The sequence below is a fragment of the Panthera uncia genome, chromosome D4 (genome assembly GCF_023721935.1).
Source record: "Panthera uncia isolate 11264 chromosome D4, Puncia_PCG_1.0, whole genome shotgun sequence".
Classification (NCBI taxonomy): Eukaryota; Metazoa; Chordata; class Mammalia; order Carnivora; family Felidae; genus Panthera; species Panthera uncia.
The window spans coordinates 5,646,830-5,668,541 of NC_064807.1; positions in this window are offsets into that span (position 1 = coordinate 5,646,830).

Below are 21,712 nucleotides of genomic sequence, written 5' to 3' on the forward strand. Positions count from 1 at the left end.
GGGGGGGGGGGGAGGAGACCAGGACAGAGAGCACCCGGGTCCTCTGGAGTTCAGGACAGGGTGACCTGGAGCAGGGTCCCTGAGTCTGGCTGCCCCCGGGTCCTCTCGGCGGCACCGAGAGGTGGACGCGGACCCCACAGGCCCCTCCAGAGAAGGGCCACAGGCAGGATGCCCAGGGAGCAGCAGGAGACAGGAAGGAGCGAGTCCCCTGTGCCCTCCTCCTGCCGGTGGTGCAGTAAGGCGGGAAAGGACGCCCCGCACTGTGAGACCCCCACAGAGATCTCTAATAGAGACCCCACACACAGACCTCCACAGAGACCTCCCACAGAGACCTACACCAAGAGCTCACACAGAGACCTCTGACGGAGACCCACACAGATCTCTCAGAGAGCTCTGACCGAGGCCAGTATCCAGGGACTACCCACAAAGACCTCCCGCCCAGATCTTACACAGAGACCTCTCAAAGAGACCTCCTACAGAAACACCTCAGAGATCACAGATCTTACCACAGAGACCACACAGTCCACGCACAGGCCCCCCCAGTGCCCCCACAGACAGACCTTGAACAGAGGCCTCACCCCCATCCTTACAAGGCCGAGGGGCCACTCAGTGACAGGCCCTCTGAGTGGATCCGAAGCCACTTAGCAAGTTGGGTGTAGGGAAGAGTATCAGCAGCCTCCCCAGAGAAAATGCTGGCGTATTTTTTTATCCTAAGAAAAAGCCTTGGATTCCCCACGTAGACCCACCAACTCCTTTCCTTCACCGATTTTCATTAGCCTGAGCTCTGACCCACAGTTTAAAGAATCACAAACTGAAGACCAGCAAATGTCTGCCAGCGCCTAACGAGGGAAGGTATCTTATTTGTCCGTTTTTAGTCACTGTTTAGTCAAACAGCATCGGGGGTCACATTTTTTGTTTTGTTAGGGACAAGTCCCCGCACTGCAAATGACTTCTTCACCCTGGAAACCCCCTAGGGAGGCCTAAGGCAACTGGGATACAGGACAGTGTAAGAGAGCAAAGAGACGTCTGACTCCTGCCGTACAGATAGTGAGTGCACTGTTTGTGTTAGGTTTGTGAGGTTGGCTTTATTTTAAAACTAAACAATCCACAATCTCAAACACATAAAGCTGTTTGACAAATGAGACAGAGTTTTGGCAATATTTCTATCCTATCCTCTGGCTTGTTTATATTTATTGTTAATGATACGAGCTATGTCTACTTTTTTCTTTGTGCTCTTTTTATGAGGCGCCTGGGTGGCTCAGCCAGTTAAGCGTCTGACTTCAGGTCAGGTCATGATCTCAGGGTTCTTGAGTTCGAGCCCCGCGTCGGGCTCTGTGTTGACAGCTCGGAGCCCGGAGCCTGCTTGGAATTCTGTGTCTCCCTCCCTCTCTGCCCCTCCCCTGCTCACGCTCTGTCTTTCTCTTTCAAAATTAAACATTTAAAATAAAATAAGGCATACTAATATCCTTAGATGATATCATGTATATCTCCAGAATATGAAAAAAGAAAAAAAAAGTCCTAATGCTCAGCTAAGATACCTTAAACTTCTGGACTATTTTAGAAGGACTCATTTTATATATTCTAAGGAATGCACATTTTCCAAGACTCGGGACGTCAGGCTCTGTTTTACATTATCGGGTTCCAACAAAGACACGTCACTTAAAATAATTTTGAAATCTTAGAAAATATTTCACTTAACTGGTGCTTTAAATGTACATTATGCCAATTAAATTACTGATGAATTGGCATTTGAAAATCTGTTCAAAAAAGTATTCGTTTAATCAGCATTTCTATTATAATAATAAAGGTCTCACCATCTACCTAATACTTTATAAATCGAAAGACTCCGTATTTCTAACTGGTCATAAGAATCCTGTTGCCCTTGACATGGTAAGATCTAGATAAACAGATGTCAAGTATATGGTTGTGTCTCAGGTCACCTATTGGGGTGACAATGTCACAATCCTTTCTCAGAAGAGAGGGATGAGCTGGTGTGAGCTCTGTGGCTGTCTGTATTTTTTAATTAAGAAAAAAATCCTCAGGCAATAAAATATTTTATAAAATCACAGCTATTAATGCTTTGAAATTGGCTCCCTTGGTGATACTTTCTCATGTTATTGAATCACAGAACTCTGGAAGGTGGCCAGGGATGCCCTCTAATGTCCAATCAATAGTATTTAATAACTAGAATATCCCATCATTTCCCTATAGATGCCCACACCCACAATATTCCACAATCATAAAAATGATACTTTCTCTTTGGAAGTTTAAGCTATTTCTAACCCACATTTTTAATTAGAATAAAATGAAATTGTGGTAAGAGGCATAAAATAACATAACTTCCCACAAAACAGATGAGGATTTAGGAAATGTTACCATCTTTCATAGGAAAACACAATTGCCTCACCCCATCCCGATAACAAGAAATGTGGGTGACACGGCTTTTTGCTCTGAGCATTTTTATGCGTGTGCTTTAGCTGGCCTGTGGGTTGGACGCATTGCTTTTTTTTTTTTTTTTTAAGATTCGTGGGACAGACTATTTTTGCAGAAGTGACAAATAGTATATGTGTCCTGTACATTACCTCCTATGGCCATTCCTCGCCCCCTAGGAGCAGAATGGAGCATAAGGAAGCACAAGCAGAACTACGGATATAAATATTTTCTGGAATATGATTCCATTACCTCCAACCTTTCTCGGGGGAAGAAAAGATGGAGGTCTGAGGTAGGAAGCTGAGATACCCTTCCCTCACAAATAAGTACGTACTTACAGGCTATTAAAACTGGAAGGGTCACCACTAGGCTGTTTGCCCAGTCACATAATTAACAAACGGGGACCCCAAGGCACGGAGAGACTCCCCAAACCACATGCACATTCGGTTTCCACATGTGACTCTGGGACAGCATCGCTGTGGAAGGATCCCTTTCCTAAGTCAGCCAGATGATATCCCTACACGAAATCATTTCCACCCCCACCAGGTTAGGGTACGTATCACTCTTTCAGAAAGAAAAAGAAGATTCACTTTGCCATTTAGATCACAAAATATCTCAGAGAGAAGAAACCTCTCTTGCCATCGGTCAGTTGTTTTGGGTTTGTTTGTTTTTTTTTTTAAGTTTATTTATTTTTTTGAGAGAGAGAACATGCATGAGCGAGGGAGGGGCGGAGAGAGAGGGAGAGAGACAATCCCCAACAGGCCCCACTTGCTATCAGGGGTCGGATGCTTAACCGTTGAGCCACCCAGGCACCTCTTGACAGTAGATTTTTTCCTCACACCTCCTACCGAGACATTTGGTGGTTTCCGTGGTGTGTGTCCTCTCTCACCACAAATGAGTAATAAACCCAACTTGACCTCGATAAAACTTGCTCACAGGGGTGTTCCTGGACACGGATGTTGGAATGATCTCATCTTAACCAGCTGACTCGGCCTCCCTAGAACACCCCCATTCTTCAGTCCTCTCTCCAAACACACTCACTCCAGAACGTTCCTCTGCTTCCTCAGCTAAGTCAATCGCCACATGTAGTGTTCTCCAGACCCCCTCGCACTGCCTTCTGTGACAGCCACCTGCGTATCTTCGCAGGTTTCTGACAAGTGCACCGAAACTCCTTGCAGGCCGAGTGAGGAGTGATGAGTCTGACCGAGTTCCCAGTACTTAATCTAGTGCCTAATTAATTAAAGTTTGCTAATTAATAAGAACGTGAATGAAAGCTTTCTCATCTACCTTATGTACAAATCACAACAGTGTAATCACATCTTTAAAACGGTTTCCAACTCAAGTAGGCAAAATGTTTCGAGAAGAATCTGTAAGATAAAATAGCATCAACGATTGAAATACAATGATGCAAAGAAAATTCAAAATTAGTGAATCTAAGTCTTTCATTTCATTTTTTAATATCTATCTGTTTATTTTGAGAGAGAGTGCATGAGTGAGGGAAGGGCAGAGAGAGAAGGAGAGAGAAAGTTCCAAGAAGGCTTTGTCCTGTTAGTGCAGAGCCCGTCACAGGGCTCGATCCCACGAACAGTGAGATCATGACCTGAGCCAAACTCCAGAGTTGGATGCTCACTCACTGAGCCACCCAGGTGCCCCTAAGTCCTTTATTTTAAATGTCAAATATGGATATCCTTGTAGCTTTTGAAATTAATCACAAATGTAAGTGTTTGCAGAATATAATTTAAAAAAGCAATTTTACCTCGAGGTATTGTTTCTATTATGACAAAAAAATTCATTTAAAAAGCTATTACCAAAGAACATATTTAAAATCATTTAAATATGCAACTTGCAACAGCTACATATATTGTAAACCTACTATTCTAAAAATAAGAAAGAATTATCTCTTGTTTACTTTAACATTTAATGTGATGAAAAGTCTGGAGAACCATTGGTTTCTTAACAAACACATGTAAAAGGTGGTAGTGAAAAATAACACCACATGCATTTTTTTCGTTTGTTGAAATTAGTTTTGAATTATTGAAAATGTTTCAAGACATTATTTGAAAGATGTATAAGAGAAAAAGTAGGAAAAATATGTCTTCTTATTCCCTAACAATTTCACTTTAAACTACAAATATACAGAGAGTACAGACTTTCAGTTATTAGATGAAAAGTTCCAGAGATTTAATGTGCAATATGGTGATTATAGTTAATAAGAATGTATTGCAGGGGTGCCTGAGTGGCTTTAAGCGTCCGACTTTGGCTCAGGTCATGATCTCACAGTTCATGGGTTCAAGCCCCACATTGGGCTCTGTGCTGACAGCTCAGAGCCTGGAGCCTGCTTCAGATTCTGTGTCTCCCTCTCTTTCTGCCCCTCCCCCACTCATGTGCAGGCTCTCTCTCTCTCTCTCTCAAAAATAAATAAACATTAAAAAAATAAGAATGTATTGTATATTGAAATTTGCTAGGAGAGTAGATCTCAAGTGTTCTCACCGCAAAGAAAAGCTAATGATGTCAGGTGATGGATATATTAATTAGCTTAAACTGTGGTATGATTTTCTGGTTTCATTTCACAAAATGATTGCAAAATCATTTACGTTACATGGGTAAATGAAAACATCGCATTGTACAATCTAATATATACAATTTTTATTTGTCTATCATACCTCAATAAAGCTGTAAGAAAAAAATACATATATATATACATACATATGTATATATACATATATATATATATATATACACATACGCACACACACATATACCTATATATATATACCTATATATATACGTGTGTGTTTCAGCACCCTTAAATTTGTATTACCTATTCCAGTTTTTGCTGCCAAACACTGTTTTCATTATTCTATATAAAATGGCGCACTAGCGGGGCGCCTGGGTGGCTCGGTCGGTTAAGCGTCCGACTTCAGCTCAGGTCATGATCTCACGGTCCGTGAGTTCGAGCCCCGCGTCTGGCTCTGTGCTGACAGCTCAGAGCCTGGAGCCTGTTTCAGATTCTGTGTCTCCCTCTCTCTCTGCTCCTCCCCTGTTCATGCTCTGTCTCTCTCTGTCTCAAAAATAAATAAATGTTAAAAAAAAAAATTTAAAAAAAAATAAAATGGCACACTAGGGTTGATCAGAAGATTCAGAGCCCAAGTAACTATTCTCTCTTTCTCTAGAAGTTTCTGCTAGGTCAACCTGTCTGTCCTTGGGTTTGGAGAATTCCCTCCCAGCTCCCACACCAACACTAACACTGTCCCCAGCTCACTCCTGGCCCTCTGGTTCTACCTCGAATGCTCAAAAAGTATCATGAGTATTAAGAGGTTTTTCCTCGGGGAGATACTGGATGGCTCTACTATTGACCAAATATGGGTTTATAATGAATGATCAATCTGTGTGATTCATCTATAAACCTAGAAGGACAAAACAAGTACTTTTCCCTTTTTCTCAGAATAACTAAAGGTACACACAAAGCTATCATTGAAAGTAAAACTTCAGGGGCACCTGGGGGCTCAGTCGGTTAAGCCTCCGACTCTTGGTGTCAGCTCAGGTCCTGATCTCACGGTTTGTGAATTTGAGCCCCATGTCAGGCTCCACACTGACAGTGCAGTGCCTGCTTGGGATTCTCTCTCTCCCTCTCTCTCTGCCCCTCCCCCACTCACGCTTTTTCTCTCTCTCTCTCTGTCTCAAAATGAATACACTTAAAAAAAAAAAGAAAATTTCATTAAAAGGTACTCATAAAAAAAGAAATGAGAGCTCTTTGCCTGTCCTTGCATCCAAAAGGCTTTCTCCTAAGATAAGTTTGAATAGTTTTATAATATTACATTTTATATCTAAGCTTGTGATCCATTTTGAGTTAATTAGTGTGAATGGTGTGAAGTCTGGGTTGAGATTTTTTTTGGCCTCTGGATGTCCATTTTCTCCAGTATCATTTGTTTAAAAGACGAGCTTTCTTCTTTCACAAAAAAATTATCAGAGACTATATTTAGTGAGTGGGGAAAAAAATGTAAAACTGAAAGTGAAGATTTTTATTGTCTTTGTGTAAAAAAATGCTTTGAGATATCCCCATGTATAGGGGCGCCTGCGTGGCTCAGTCGGTTAAGCATCCGACTTTGGCTCAGGTCATGATGTCACAGTTCGTGAGTTCGAGCCCCGAGACAGGCTCTGTGCTGACAGCTCAGCTCGCTTGCTCTCTCTCTCCTCTCAGAAATAAGCATTAAAAGGGTGCCTGGGTGGCTCAGTTCGGTTAAGCGTCCAACTTCAGCTCGGGGTCATGACCTCGTGGTTCGTGGGTTTGAGCCCCACGTCGGGCTCTGTGCTGACGTCACAGAGCCTGGAGCCTGCTTTGGATTCTGTGTCTCCCTCTCTCTCTATCCCTCCTCACTCACAGTCTCTCTCTCTCTCTCTCAAAAATAAACATTAAAAAAATTTTTTTAATAAACATCAAAAAAAATTTTAAGATATTCCCACTTATAAACAATTTATGAAGAGAGTTACATGAAGCAATAAACGAATGTGAAATTGAATCATGTTCAAAATTAACCCAGCAAGTTTGAGAGAAAAGACTTCACTAATCGCATCCGTTGCTATGAGACCGTCACAACTTCCCGGGTTTATTGGTTGTCTGAGAGACAACCTGATCTCACACGGCCCCAGCTTACCTGGCTGAACGCCACCTGCATAGCCTCAAACGACCTAGTTCTGAAAGTCATCTAGATCTCCAGCAAAGGAAATATAAAGGCCTATGTATTCATTTTCTGGTACATAACAAATCCCCACAAACTTGCTGGCCTCAAACAATACCCACTTATTAATACAGTTTCCAATATGGCTGGATTTTCTGTTCTGAGTATCACAAGGCTGAAAGGAAGGTGTTAGCCAGCAGATTCCTTGCCTGGAGGCCCTAAGGAGAAATCCGTGTCTAGGCTCGTTCAGGTTATCCGAGTTGCGTTCCTTACAGTTGTAGGACTGAGGTCCCTTCTTCGCCGTCTGTCATTCTGGGTCCTCACTCAGCATCCGAAGGTCACCCACACTCCTTCTCACATGTCTTCCTCTATCTTCAAATCAACAATGATGTGTCAAATCCTCGGTGCTTTAAATCTATCTGACCCTTTCATCTATTACCAGCCAGACAAACCCTGTGTGTAAAGAGCTCACCTGATTTGGTCAGGCCCACCTGGATTATCTCTATGTTTTAGGGTCAACTGACTCAGAGTTCTAGTTACATCTGCAAAAGTCTCTTCACAGTAGTAGCTAGATTACTGTTTCACTGGATAATCGGAGGACAGGAATCTTAGACGACTGTGTTTAGAGTCACTTCACCCACAACCTATATCCATCAGTCTGGGATGTAGGTACACATGTGGGCACTTCTGGGAATTCCCAGGAAGGTCTCGTACTTGGTGATAAAACATTTTAGTCAGTTATGCATATTAAGATGTCAATCTTTTATATTTTCCTGGGGTCTGCAGCGACCCCCAGGTCATCCACAGTCAACAAGTTCCATAAACTTCCGTGGCGGGGTGGGGGATGGGGGGGGTACTACCGCCCTCACCTGGCATGCCTGAAAATTACATCAGTGGCAAAGCAGGAGACTCTCTGAGGGGTCCCTCAATGACAGGTGGGGTAGAGGACACGGTCTTCTTTCCCTCTTTTGTACACAAGCTTCAGTTAACCATCTGACTCTTGGTTTTGGCTCAGGTCATGATCTCACAGTTCATCAGTTTGTGAGTTCAAGCACCCCGTGTCGGGCTCCATGCTGCCCTTGTCTCGTTCTCTTTCTGCCCCTCCCCTGCTTTCACTCTCATCTCAAAATAAATCAACTTTAAACAAATTTAAAGAAGTGTCAAAATTTCAGGGCTTTTGAAATTTTTTATTTTACTTGTAACACTCTGTCCCTTCCTCCATGGGGCTCAGGCATCAGTTAATGGAATTGGTCCAGGTAGTGGATCTAGTTAGCAGAAACTACAGAGGACTGGATTGGGACCAGACCTCCCCTAGGATGTCACAGCTTGGTCTCACTTTAACCCACGATCAGTAACTTCACGAGTGTCCTCATTGTTGCCCAACAATCCTAATATATTTCTTCTGTTTACTCTTCCTCGCTCCTAAATTATTTTATATTTCATACTTTCTCTTTCTGAAAACCTCCAAAATGTCTTTCCCGGTGCCCACTCTTAGCTGAGGACTTGCTTCCCATGGGATTGAAAAAATAGAAGCAATCAAAAGACGCTTTCCCTATATCCCCCACATCTGCATTTTGCCTTCCTTCCGGACACAGTGGGCTCGCTATCTTGCCCCTTTCAGAGACCAAACCCTCCACTTGGCACCAGAATCTAACTACCCCCCACCCAGATTCAAGGACACAAGACAGTGGATTGCCCCAGACATTGACTAACTTCCTCTCATGAATCAACAATGAGAATTTTATTTAATCATTATAATCAGCATGCAATCCCACCATAATTTTTGCGTATCAGGAAATAAATACATAATACCTCTTTTTTGACCTCATACATACCTTTAACTACTCATTCACATTTCCAACGTATGGCTGTATTTGAATTTTTAAGTTGACATACAACATTGTATTAGTTTCAGGTGTACAACCTAATGATTCGCTATTTGTAAATATTGCAAAATGCTCATCACCACAGTAAGTCTGGTTAACATCCATCCCCATACATAGCTATAGATTTTTTTTCCTGTGATGAGAATTTTTAAGGTCTACTATTTGGCAACTTTCAAGTATGCAATACAGTATTATTAACTACGGTCACTATGCTGTACGTTACATTCTCATGACATCCTATTTTTCTGTTTCAGTTTTTATTGATCATTAAATTCTCTTCTTATTTCTATTTTTTTCATTATGAGTGTCCTCCTTAATTCCCATCATTTATTTCTCCCATCCCCCACCCACCTCCCCTCTGGTGACCATCAGTTTGTTCTCTATAGTTAAGAGTCTGTTTCTTGGTTTGCGTCTCTCTCTCTCTCTCTCTTTTTTCCTTTGTTCATTTGTTTTGTTTCTTAAATTCCACAAATAAGTGAGGTCACATGGTAGTCATCTTTCTCTGACAGATTGATTTCACTTAGCATTATACTCTCTAGCTCCATCCACGTCATTGCAAATGACAAAATGACTTATCTGTTTCATAACTGGAAGTTTGTGCCTTTTGAATCCCTGCACCCATCTGGACCACTTCCCCGTCCCCACCTCTGGCAACCACCAATCTGTTCTCTATGTCTTTATGCGTGGGATTTTTTATTTTATTTTTGTGTTAGATTCTGCATATAAGTGAGATTCGACAATATGTGTCTTTCTCTGTCTGACTCCTTTCACATAAGCCCCTCGAGGTCCACTCATGTTACTGGAAATGGCAGGATTTCTTCAAGCTTTTGTTTAATGGCTGAATAATATTGTATTGTATTATATATCACATTTTCTTTATCCATTCATTTGCCAGTGAATACTTAGGGTATTTCCATATCTTGACTATCATAAATAATGCTGCAAGGAACATGGAGGTGTATAGATCTTTTTGAGTTAGTGTTGCCATTTTCTTTGGCTAAATACCCAGAAGTGGAATTGTTGGATCATATGGTAATTCTCTTTTTAATTTTTTGAGGATCTTCCATACTGTTTTCCATACTGGCTTCACTAATTTCCATTCCTACCGATAGTGCACATGTGTTCCCTTTTCTCCACATCCTCACCAACAACTGTTGTTTCTTGTCTTTTTGACATTTGCCATTCTAACAGGTATGAGATGATATCTCATCATGGTTTTGATTTGCATTTTCCCAATGGTTACTGATGTTGAGCATCTTTTTTTGTACCCCTTGGCCATCTCTATGTATCTGTTATATCTGGAGGTCTATTCCAAATCTGTTTCTGCATGTATCTGTTGGCCATTCTTCTCTTCCAATTCGATCTAGAACTCACTCATCCCCTACCAAAATTGCCCCCTTGGTTACCACTGATCACATTCTACATCCAGAGTTTTGTTGCTAATCTTTCCCTTAACGGACACGGGAGCCACAGTTGATGGCCACCAATACCTCCTCACGGGAAGGTGTCTTCATTTGACCTCCTGGCACCACATTCTCTTAGTTATCCTTCTACCTCAGGAGCCACTGCTTCTATGTCTCCTTCGTTTAATTTATCCCTATCTTCTCATTCTGCTTTTCTCTAACTCACTCCTTATGGGAGTTCATATAATCTCATGACTTTAAATACCATTGGCACACTGATGACTCACAAGATTACATTTCCAGCCTGGACCCATTCCCCTGAACTCCTTCTTGTGTGTCTAATTGCATATGAGTTGACTCAGCCCAAGTGTCTACAAGTCATTTGACCTTACCTCGTCTCTTGTCCTTGTTCTCTTGAATCTGTTCCCACCTCCAGTCTTTCTTTTCCCAACTAATGATCAATTCCATTCTCCTAGTAGCTCAGGCAAAAATGTCTCGGTATCATCCTTAGTTTCTAACTCACGTAACCCTGTATGTCCCATATCAACCAATCCCATTGGCCCTACTTCAGAATTTTAATGGGTGTCTAGTGATGTCTCACTACTAGCCCTCCTCCTGCTCTTGCCCAAACCACTCTCCTCTTTTGCTGAGGTTTTTGCTGGTTTCCTAATTCAGATGCTTTCTGCTGCTTCAGACCTTGTGCTTCTACAGTTTATTCTAAAAAAATTTTTTTTAATTAAAAAAAAAAGAAACAAAACAAACAGAAAGAGTGAGACTTCTAAAATGCAAGGTGGACAGTTCCACCCCTCTTCTCAAAACATCAGAAGAACTTCCCAATTCACACAGTAAATTCTAGAGTGTTTACCACAGTCCTAACCAGGCTCTGCCCCCTCCCTACACTCCCCCTTTCCCTCACCCCTACTCTTTTCTGCATTGTCTAGTTTGCTTCTGTGCTCTTCTCTAAACAGGTCATGGCCTGGCCTCAGTTCCATTTTATTTGCTGTTTGCTCTGTCCTCAGGCATTTCCCCCCCACATTTACACGGCCCAGCCCTCACTTCCTGCTGCTCAGCTAAAAAGACACCGTGATAGTTAAAACTTCTCTGATCACCTTATTTTTTTAAAGGCCCTGGTCCCCACCTCCCCACTTTGCAGTCTTTATCCTCCTTCTGCTTTATTTCATTTAAAAAACATATGTGTATTTTAGAGCTGATTCAACATGGCGGTGTAGAAAGATCCTGAACTTCCTTCCTTCCACAAGCACAACGACTCTGTAGCTGCATATCGAATAATCTCCTCTGAAAAAAAGTCCTATAAACTAGATGAACAGGACCTCCACCACAAATGGTGAAAGCCACAATGAGATGAGCAGGAGAAGCAGAGAACATGCTGTCACCAAAACCCCACCCCCTGCAGAGCGCCCCACAGTCAGGAGGGATCTCACAGACGTGCAACTTTCCCCTGAGGGGCAAGGAGCTTGGCTTCTATATCAGACACCCCAACCAGAGGAACAAGCCCTCCTTGCTTTGAAAGCCAGCAGGGAGTTATGTCCAGGACAACCACAGAACTGTAGGGAATAGCCAATCCTTTCTTAAAGGGCTCACACACAGATTCACTCACGCTGGGACCCAGCACAAAAGCAGCATTTTGGAAAGGACCTAGACCATATGTGGAAGAGCCTCACCTACTAATCCTAACGTGACTTCCAGAGAGTCAGAACCATGTTGGGACTCATTCCAGGAACCAAAGTGATGGAGAGCACCATTTTTGTAATCCCATTCTGCCTGCTGGCAGGTACCATCTTGGCAATGTCACTCTAACCTTTTAGTGCCACTGGGCATACTTCACCTACCCATCTGCCACAGCCACACCACAGCCAGCCGGCAAGCACCCCTGTGTTGCAACCACGCCATAGTCAGACGGCTCTTTATAAGCCACCTATAAGAGACTTACTTTAAAGTAAGGACACGTGTACTACTGAAAGTGAAGCCCTGTAAAAACATATTCTATGCAAATGAAAACCAAAACAAAGCTGTCGTAGCTATACTCATACCAGATAAAATAGATTTTATTTTATTTTAAAGTTTATTTATCTTGAGAAAGAGAGAGAGAGAGCAAGCAGGGGAGGGGCAGAGAGAGAGGGAGAGAGAGAATCCCAAGCAGTCTCTGCACCACAGTGCAGAGATCATGGCCTGAACCAAAATCAAGAGTTAGATGTTTAACCAACTGAGCCACTCAGGTGCCCCGGGATAAAATAGGCTTTAAAGCAAAGACTGTAATAATAGACGAAGAAAGGCATTGCAAAATGCTAAAGTCAATCCAGCAAGAAGATACAACATTTGTAAATATATACACACAAAAAGTCAGAGCACTACAATATATAAAGCAAATATTATCAGACCTAAAAAGAGAAATTGACACAGTAAATACAATATACTGCAGTACAAGTAGGCAACTTGAACATCCCACTTACGTCAGTGTATATATTATCCTACTAGAGATTACATTGGGAAACATCAGCCTTATACAACACATTAGACCAGATGGACTTAATAGATATGTACAGAACATTCCATCCCAAAGCAGAAGAATTCACATTCTTCTCAGGTGCACATGGAACATTCTTCAGGATAGGTCACATGGTAGGCCACAAAACAAGGCTCAACAAATTCAAGAAGATTGAACTCGTATCAAGCATCTTCTCCAACCACAATGGTATGAAATTGGAAATCAATTAGAAAACGGGAAAAAACACTAATATGTGGAGATTAAACTACACGCTACTGAACAACCAATAGGTCATTGAAGAAATCAGTGAAATCAAAAAATAGCTAGAGACAAATGGAAATAGAAACGTGACATATCAAAATCTATGAGATGCCCGGAAAGCTGTTCTAGTGACAAACTTGTCAATGCTCCAAGAAGACATAGCAAACCTAAAGGTGTATGCACCTAACAAAAGAGCTTCAAAATACACAAGGCAAAAGCTGAAAAATCTGAAAGGAGAAATATACAAATACAAGGAAGACTTAAATACTCCTCACTTAATAATTAAAGATAGAATAAGTAGGCAGAAAACCATGTGAATCATCATGACTTTAAGTCAAATGTAAACAGATTGTGATTTCAAAAACTCAACTAGAGATGGTAAAATAATGTACCATTAGTGTGTTGTTTGGGCCATTTCTCTATTACCATCTAAAGGGCAAGTGCAGTTAAGCCAGGGTCTAGAGCTGTGTGCCATATATAAGGATTTATCTTTCACAAGGAACATCAGGAAAAAATATAGTGAAAATGAAAGGAAGACTAATACAGAGACAGTGGTGTAGTAGTACGTTTGGATTGAGCTAATTGTGTATGTTCTTGTGGCAAGACTCCCAATACGATTCATTATGAAAGCACATACATAAAATTGAGACTTAACAATTCCTTTTGTTCAACTCTATTAGTGCTATGAGCACTCTCATTAGCAAGTTTTCCCACTAGTGTAGAAGTTTTGGTTCTGATTTTTGTTTCTAAACTAGAGCTGAAAACGATTTCAATCCAATTTTGCGTTCACAAAATAATAAGCAACTGTTCAGTGTCTCCAATGCAATATAGCAATGCTCGCATGTTGAAGTGGGAAAAGCAAAGTGGAGAGAAAAGATGATGACAGGGAATAGGAATTAATTAGTCTCCTTTAAAAAAAAAATCTAAGCGTGCTGGTATGTTATGCAAAATTCAAAATTAGAAGTACATAAAATTCTTACACATGTCACTCTGCAGAAGAGACTGAGAAAACTGCAAACATGGCAGCGATCTCAATACTAATAAAATGTGAGTCTATTTATCAAGAGCTCACGGAACTTCTGGGACCACAGAGCTCCTGACCCATTAGCAGTTGAACAGAAGTGGAGAGTCAGCATCAAACAGCAGTCTCCTGGATCCATAATAACTGAAATAATATGTACATAATTGTGAACATATGCACCACAGGAGAGAAGCATTGGCTTGGGTTGATTAAGAAATTAAAATTCCAGTATAACTCTAGAAGAAAAAAAAACCATTCCCTTAGGACTCATTAGGGCAAGACAGTTGTACTTTACATAATTTACCTTTTAGTACATTATTACAAATGTACTGAAAATACCAGAGGAATTTATCAAATTTTTTCATCCCTCCCAAGGAATTATTAATTATAAGAGACACCATCAATATTTTAAGAGGACTAAAGGAGGGAAAAAAAACTAGATTAAATATGCACTTTAATTTTAAAAATTATACTAACTAGAAACATTAAGCATGAACAACATGTCTAGCCATTGAAGGAACACAGTAAGTCTCAACTGACCAATAATTCGACTATTTCAGTAACCTCAACCAGGTGGACACACTATAATAGGAACATTAATGACCAGATGTAGCTCAAGAGGAAAACAAACAGGAGATGAGGATTCTGAAAACACATTCTTGGAACACAATAGAAAAATCCAAAGTTGTTGAAAGTATAAGACCTGGAGGAGAGAGAATGACATATGGCAGTGAGATCTAACTTGCTAAAAAATATAGGTCAAGAACACTGGCATTGTTTTCAAAGAGGGACATAGGCAATGAATCTAGATTTTTCTAACCTGGCTGGAGCCCTCTCCAGGGAGCTAGCTTGGCAACAGCTGTAGAAGGATGCTATACAAAGAACACCCGTGAGAGCAGGAAGTTGAATCCAATGATTGAAATGTATGAGACCATGACAGGTGCATTTAGGACAGACTTTAGGGATATCTAGTCTAACTCCCAAGTCTACAGATGAGTTAACCAAGGCCCAGAAAGGAGAGTACTAAGGCAGTTGATAAGTAGCTGGGCTGTGGTGTAATCCAGCTTTGCAAACTTAGTGACAAGATACTAAAATTCTTCAGGGTCACCATGTTCCATTCTGAGAGACTTTCAAACTCAAGGCTGTTTTCTCTCAGGAGATAGGTTTCTAGACAGCTGGTTTCTTGGAGACATATACTGCTAATAAGTGGACTAATACACAATAAGGCATTCTAACAATCCTTGTTTATTTGGCTTACATCCTCCTAACCCCCTTTAATGTTTTTAGATCCCATCAAGCCTTATAATCCTAATCCAGTACAAACTTTAAAAACACACATGCATAGGGGCACCTGGGTGGTCGGTTAAGCGTCCGACTTCGGCTCAGGTGATGATCTCACCATTCCCAAGTTCAAGCCCCTCATCAGGCTCTGTGCTGACAGCTCAGAGCCTGGAGCCTGTTTCAGATTCTGTGTCTCCTTCTCTCTCTGCCCCTCCCCTGCTTGCTCTCTGTCTCTCTCTCAAAAATAAACAAACATTTAAAAATTTTTAAAAAAATACACATGCATATACATAGATGCTTCTTTCAGAAGCTTCATGATTGTCTAGGGTCTTCATTATAAAACTATATCCTATGAAGTGCACAGCTTGAGAAGTCAATGGCATTTCCTTTATCAATCCCTCTTTGTTAAGTCATGCCCTTGGGTGCAATTATATCACCAAAGTCAGAGCTATAAAAAGTAAATTTATAATTTTTTCACACTGAAATCTATCTATAATTACATTTTTTTTTTTTGCCATGGTGATAGTCTCCAAAAATTTGAAGTCACTTGTGCTGATTGTTCCCAGGTGGCACTGGTCCTAAATATTAATGCCAAGAATAGGTAAATTGCTCTCCTTAAGGGCCTTTATACTTTTATAATTATTTCACACTCTGCAATAGTCAGCAATGGCAAAGAAAGGTTATTTCAATTACCCCTCAAAGTGGTACTAGAGTGACATATGGATGCCTGATTGACTAGGATATTAGTGCCATGTAATTTTCTGATTAATCAAAATGTCTAGGATTTTAAGGTCCTATTTTCCAGGTAGTCAATAGAACAGGTCGTAGACACTTTACGTTTAATAAAAAACTTAGAAGTTAGAAATGTCCAATGTTAGAAAAATTAGAATATCCCATGCATGGAAACCGATAAGTTTAAATAAGTAATTCTACTTCGCTGTTAAGACTGATCCTCAGGGGAGTGGAGGAAGAAAAGACAGTGGTGTTGGAAGCATCAGGCATCCATCTCTGCAGCTAGACAACAATTGTACTAGCAGAAACTATCTCAAGTGATTATTTTGGAATGGTGTAGTTTATGTGAGCACTTGTAATGTCCAGGGGACAGCTTGGCTGGGAAATTTCGGTTAACTTGGTTTATTCAAGGCATGAAGGTGGTGGCAGATATCCAGCCCTATATCAGGCAGCTGTGAGGAATACAATCCGTGTTTCCGAGGCAGCTTACTGAACCAGGGTTGCCAATCAAGACCTTGTCATCCAACTATTAGGGTCTTGGATTCTCATTGTAAGTCATTGCTCTGATTGATGAGGTGCGGACATGGAGGCTGGCCACCAATATTACAACTCCCACCAGCTTCAGTGGCTTCCGGGAGATTTAAAAGTCACACCTGTTGTTTTTTATATTAAAACAACTGTGTATGAAGGGGGACTTGGAAAGCCATCATGCTTACCCAAGGAAAGATGCAGCTCAGAAAAGACACCCCAGCACAGAGGCACCCTACAAGAACAATAAAAAGGCACCAAACTCTGGCTAAAGGGGAGAATCTAATTTCCAGTTTCCACATTATAAGATTCAAAACTCCCAATTTCCAAAAAAAAAAAAAATAGCAAGGCATACAAAGAAACAGGAAAGTATAGCTGAATCAGAGAAGAAAAATGAATCAACAGAAGATGTACCTGAGGAAGCCCAGGTGTCAGACTTACTAGACAAAGGCTTTAAAAACAACTGTCTTAAAGATGCTCAAAGAGATAAAGGAAGATATAAACAAAGACAGGAAAAGAATATGTGGGAAAATAATATCAATAAAAAAGATAAATTTATTTTTAAAAAGAACCAAAAAAGAAATTCTGAAGATTGAAAAGTACACTAACTTAAATGAAAAATACGTTAAAGGGATTCAAAAGCAGATTTGTACAAGCAGAAGAAAGAATTGGTGGGCTAAAAGAAAGAACAATTGAAATGATCAAGTCAATTCTGAAGAACAGAAAGAACAAAGAATGAAGAAAAATGAACAGAGCCTATAAAGGACCTGTAAAATACTATCAAGTGGACCAACATAGGCATTGTGGGAAGGAGGAGGCCAGCAGGAGAAGAGTGATAGAAAGGGGCAGAAAAAATATTTGAAGAAATGATGCCTGACAACTTTCCAAATTTAAAGGATTTAAATTTCAATAAATTAATCTACATGTTCGAGAAACTTAAACTCTAAATAGGATAAATCAAAGATATTCACTGTAAGACGCATTGTAATAAAAATGTTGAAAGATAAAGCCAAAGAGATAATCTTAAAAGTAGCAAGAGAGAAATGACTCAACACACACAAAAGATCCCCAATAAGATTATCTGTCAATTTCTCATCAGAAACCTTGGAAGCCAGAAGTCAGTGGGCTGATATACCCAATATGCTTAAAGGAAGAAAAAACAAAAATAAAGAAAGCTGTCAATGGACAATTTTATATCCAGCAAAATTGTTCTTCAAAAATAATAAAGAAATGGCACTCTCAGATTTTAAAAAGCTGAGGGAGTTCATTACCACTACACCTTTCCTGCAAGAAATGCTAAAAAGAGTCCTTCAGGTTGAAAAGAAAAAAAAAATAGTAACTTGAAGCCATACAAAGAAAGAGGGTAAAGGTAATTACGGACAATGCAAAGCAATTGTTATTGTAATTTTGGTTTATAATCCAACTTTATATTTTCTTCAGGGTTTGAAAAACAAATGCATAGAAAATAATTATTAATTCGTATTATTTGGCACACCATGTATAATCTATGGCAATAGTAACAGTAAGCAAGGGTGGAGCTATATAGGAGAGAATCTTTTGAATGCTGTTGAAGTTAGGTTGACATCCATTCAAATTAGATTTTTAAAATTTTAGGATATTAAATGTAACATTCATGGTAACTACCAAGAAACTATATGTACAATATACATATAAGGAATTAAGAAGAGAATCAAAACAATTCATCAAACACACACAAAAAAACAACTAAAAGGAAGACAGTAATGGAGAAAACTGAGGGACAGAAAGACTATAGACATGTAGAAAACATATTTGTTTTCTGGAAGATAGTGGAAGCAAAGCCCTCCTGATCAGTGACTAAGTGTAAATAGATTAAACTCTCCAATCAAAAAATAGAGATTGGCAGAATGGATAAAACTACATGATCCAACTATGTGCTGTCCACCAGACTCACATCATTTCTAAGACAAAAATATGTTGAAAGTAAAAGGACGGAAAAATATATTCCATACAAATAGTGGGTGGAGTGGCTATACTAATATCAAACAAAGTAGACTTTCATTCTAAAAAGTTTAAAAGAGGGGCGCTGGGTGGCTCAGTTGGTTAAGCGTCCAAGTTCAGCTCAGGTCATGATCTCATGGTTCGTGGGTTCGAGCCCCGCATCGGGCTCTGTGCTGACAGCTCAGAGCCTGGAGCCTGTTTCGGATTCTGTGTCTCCCTCTCTCTCTGCCCTTCCTCTGCTCGTGCTCTCTCTGTCTCTCAAAAATAAATAAATATTAAAAAAAAATTTTAAGTTTAAAAGAGACAAAGGATAAAATTATACACTAATAAAAGGTAAAATATTTCAAGGAAAATAAAAGCTATAAACATTTATGCAACTGATAACAAAACCTCAAAATATATGAAGCAAAAAATTAATAGAATGGAAGGGAGGAATTCAGAGTTTTATGATAGTAGTTGGCAACTTCAATGATCCACTTTCAATAACTGATTGATCAGTCAGACGTTAAAGAATTAAGAAAGTAAAGGACGTGAACAACCCAATAAATCAATAAATCAGTCTACCCAACAATAGCAGAAGAGATTCTCTTTCAGTGCCCATGGGATGTTCCACAGGACAGATCACATGTTAAACCACAAAACAAGTCTCAATAAGTTTTAAAAGGCAGATATTGTACGAAGTACTTCCTCCACCACAACATGATGAAGGTAAAAATATATAACTGAAGGGAAGACAGGAAAATTCACAAATATATGGAAACTCCAACAATACACGCTTAAAAATCGCAAGGGAAATTAGAAAACACTTATAGACAAGTGAAAATGGAAACACAACTTATCAAAACTGAAGGGGTACAGTGAAAGAAGTACTCAGAAGGAAATGTATAGGCATAAATGCCAACATTTAAAAAAAAGTAAGGTCTCGGGGCGCCTGGGTGGCTCAGTCGGTTAAGCGTCCGACTTCAGCTCAGGTCACGATCTCACGGTCCGCGAGTTGGAGCCCCGCGTCGGGCTCTGGGCTGACGGCTCAGAGCCTGGAGCCTGCTTCCGATTCTGTGTCTCCCTCTCTCTCTGCCCCTCCCCCATTCATGCTGTGTCTCTCTCTGTCTCAAAATAAATAAATGTTAAAAAAAAAAAAAAGTAAGGTCTCAAATCAATAATGTAACTTCACAACATAAGGAATTGTATAAGGAAAAGCAAAGCAACTCAAAGCTAGCAGATGGAAGGAAATAATAAAGTTTAGAGCAGAAATAAACAAAATAGAGAAATCAAATAATAGAAAAAACCAATGAAACCCAAAATTGGTTCTCAGAAAAAGACCAACAAATTTGACAAATATTTAGCTGGGCTGACAAAGTAATAAAGAGAAGACATAAATTGCTAAAATCAATCCGAACGACAGTGGAGGAAATGCCACCAACCTTATAGAGTTGAACATTAATTGTAAGAGAACACTGTGTACAATTGTGTGGTAAAAAATAAGGTAACCGTTAGAGAAGTGGATGAACCCCTTGAAACACACAAATGACCTAAACTAGCTCATGAAGAAGTAGAAAATCTCAACAGACTTGGAACAAGTAAAGACATTTTGAGTTCTACAGACTAAACAAACATAATCAAGAGAGATAAGTCTGTTTTACCTGTAGTGTCTATCCTTACCTCTACTCAGTATCTTACAAGAAGAAAAGCCTATCGACCACCAAAGTAGACTCTGACAATTAATTACTTTTTAGTCATTGGACTGCTTAAGTGAAGAATTTCAAGTGCTTTATGAAAAACGAATGCCCGTGTTCACAACAGAGCTCAATAAAATGTGAGTAAGCATCCTCTGGGATCCCTCCTTGTATTCACGTTTTGGGGAAAGGTATGTATTTACCCCACTTTCACGCTGATCTAATATTAATAGGAAGTAATGATAATTATAATATCAACTACAAAAATAAACTGTCATTTATTGAGTGTTCATATTTTGCCAGACATGAGACACTAGGTGTTTTACATGTAATTTCTTCTGTACTTCGTGCTGTAATCCTAATATGTTGGCAATATCTTTATTTTATTTTATGTTTAATGTGTATTTTTGAGAGAGAGAGAGAGAGAGAGAGAGAGAGAGAGAGATTACGACATTTAACCATCCACATATCCACATGTGTTTTCCCTGAGGGGGGAAGCGTGACTCGTTGTAATGGGCAGGCATCCTCTCTTCCACAAGTTTTTGTCTGAATACAAACGTCACAGGCAAGAACACACACTCAGTGCTAAAAGGAACCTGAAAGAAATTGGGGGTGGAATACCAAGAGGCATGGGGGGGGGGGGGGGCATAGGGCGGTGGTTCCCAGTGGGGTAGGACTGAACCCCCAGGGTCATTTGGAAAAGTCATGAAATTATTTGTGTTTGGCCCAATGGTAGGCACTGAGCGGGTACCGGTCAGGGATGCTACACACCCTCTCACACGCAAGGTTACCACGGTCAAGTTCCAATTGTCAGAACGGACGTTCATGTGGGTAGAACACCGTTTACACATGCGCCGTGTTGGTCCCAGGCTGTCCACAGTGATGTTCTCAGATGGGAGCGCCTAGACCACTCACGTGGCCTCTATCACCAGTAGTGAGCCCCACAGACATTTCCCTGACCAGAACTGGCCCTCGTGGTCCTTACTATGATTGGTGGACACACCTCAGCAAAACCCACCGGGGAATTTTGTGGGACAAGGTTATATATTGCAATCTTCCCTTTAAACATGATAGATACTTATACATACGTGGTTTGTGTGTAAAATGGCTAAGGGTAGCAGAAGTGTGGGCCAGGTATCAATTGAATGATTCTCCACACCAAATGTATACTTTTTTTTTGCCTGATCCATGACCATAGAGCTGGGCATTTTAAATATTTCCCTTGCCGGCCAGAATGATGTGAAGCTTGGGCAGTCGAGAATGCTCTGGAGAGACATTGCAAGAAGAAGGGGTTTTCCTTCCTGGTAGCTGTATGCTCCTTCTCCAGCCTAA